We start from the raw sequence: 2,302 nt of genomic DNA, 5'->3' as shown, positions 1-2,302 counted from the left end.
GCTTGCCATGCTTGTTCTGTTTCCAAAAATAAAAGAAATGTTTGAACAAAAGTAACTCAATTCCATTTGGTAAGAAATCAAATAAGATTAAGTGGTGGTATGCATGTTTGATTGAATAGTCAGCTCACTAAGAAATAAAGTTAGAATTGTCACTTTTAGTGGAAATTAGGATGCTGTCTATGGATCTTGATGAATAAATGTCTTTGGCCATGAAAAAGAAAGAAAAAGAAGAAGAAAAAGCCACTGAAAAAGGGCAACCAAAAAGCAAAAAAATTGAGAAAATAAGCTAGGCACCAATGGTTTGAACTTCTGAGACAAATGCCTGTGGTGTTTATGTATTAAGGATATGCTTGGATGAATAGGTTCTGAGGAGTGTTTCAACACTTGGTAACTTGGGTTAACTAACCCGGGATTATCAACCAAAAGTCCATTATCAAGAGCAACCTAAATACAAAACATTTAGTCACACAAAGAGGTGCTGGGCACCAATGTCTCAAGAAGAAATGTGAACTAAAATGCCTGTAGTGGATATGTGTAGTGCACTGATAAGAAAAAGAAAATGCCAAAGGCTTGTGCAACACATGACACTGAGCAACAAGGAGCAAATAAGCTCAAAGGAAAAGAAAAACAAAGAAAAGAAACTTGCCAAGGATATGTGAATAACAAGAGGCCATAGCAGTGTTTTAGTGGAAACATAAAAAGTGACATTCTTACCTAAGAAACAATAAAGTGATGCTGCAACAACTTTCTGCATGAACACCCCATTAATCAATGTCAATTACTTACTGATATGGCTAATGAATTTACTTTCTGTTTCATTCTTTCTTCTCAATAATTCAGAACTTGCTTAGGGACAAGCAAGTATTAAGTTTGGTGTTGTGATGCCAAGGCATCTTAGGCTAGTTTCACTAGCATTTTTTATGTTATTTTTAGTTGTTTTATGCATTTTCTTGAGCCTTAAGTAATCATTTGGGCCAAATAGTCATGCTTGTCTTAAATCATTCAAACATGAAGATTTTTATGCAAATTCCATGAGTTTTTAGTTATATTCCTTGAATGCTATGAATGGAAGAATTCTCATGAATTTTAGCAAGACTTTGATGCAACTGTTTGGATGATTTCAGGGAAGAAGAGGCTAGGCAAGGAAGCAACAAAATCAATAAAGGAAGCTTGAATATCACATGTGGAGTTTAAGTTCCAGTTTAAGCCTAAACTGGAGCTTAAACGCCAAAAATCATGAAGGATAAGAAATGCTGGAATTGAAGTTTAACCTCCAGTTTGACCTCAAACTGGAGGTTAAACGCCAGAATGAAAAACCTCACTAAAGAAGCATTCCACGTTTAACCTCCAGTTTGACCTCAAACTGGAGGTTAAACGCCAGAATGATAATGCCACCCAGGGAGGAGTTCCACGTTTAACCTCCAGTTTGACCTCAAACTGGAGGTTAAACGCCAGAACCAGGAAGAGTACCAGGGAGCCATTCCACGTTTAACCTCCAGTTTGACCTCAAACTGAAGGTTAAACGTGTTCGACACCTCCAGGGCTACCATTCTAAGCATTCCACGTTTAACCTCCAGTTTGACCTCAAACTGGAGGTTAAACGTGTTCGACCTCCAGGGCTGCCCTTCCTTTATCCACGTTTAAGCTTCAGTTTAACCTTAAACTGAAGCTTAAACGTGTTATATGGAACAGCTTGACCATGCCTTCTTCAAACATAAATAACTTGAGCTACAAAACTCCAAATGAGGTGATTCAAAATGCATTGGAAAGAAGACATCTAGAGCTTTCCAAGCATATATGGCATGCATGGTGGATACTAAAAATTGAGGGAGAAAACAGCCCCGTAATGTGCATAGAAGAGCATAGTACCAACATGCAATCAGGCCAGCTGACCTCTTCACCTTCCATGGAGTATAACTCGAGTTGTAGAGATCCAATTGAGGTGCTTCCAGTTGCGTTAGAAAGCTGACATCCATAGCTTTCCAACGAGGTATAATAGTCTATATTTGGCATCAAATTGGCAAGGTTGACAAGAGAACAAAGTGACGACTCAAGAAAGAGGGTGCAACATTTGAGTGTAGTTTAATGGATCATTATCCTTTTTGGATCAATTATGTCACTCAGCCCTTCAAGCAAGCAAGGCCCATCAACAACACCAAATCAAGGCCACAAGAATCATCTAGAATAGTTTATTTTCATTTGATTGTAATTTGCTTTGAATTTCATTTTCATTTTGTAATTTAGGGAGCCTATTTAAAGGCCTTAGTTTCTACATTAGAAGGGGGGATTGAAGGGGAATCCA

This window comes from Arachis hypogaea, chromosome 11, assembly GCF_003086295.3.
Source record: "Arachis hypogaea cultivar Tifrunner chromosome 11, arahy.Tifrunner.gnm2.J5K5, whole genome shotgun sequence".
In the NCBI taxonomy this organism is placed as follows: Eukaryota; Viridiplantae; Streptophyta; class Magnoliopsida; order Fabales; family Fabaceae; genus Arachis; species Arachis hypogaea.
The sequence above is the reverse complement of the archived record's forward strand: the minus strand, read 5'-3'. Positions refer to the sequence as shown.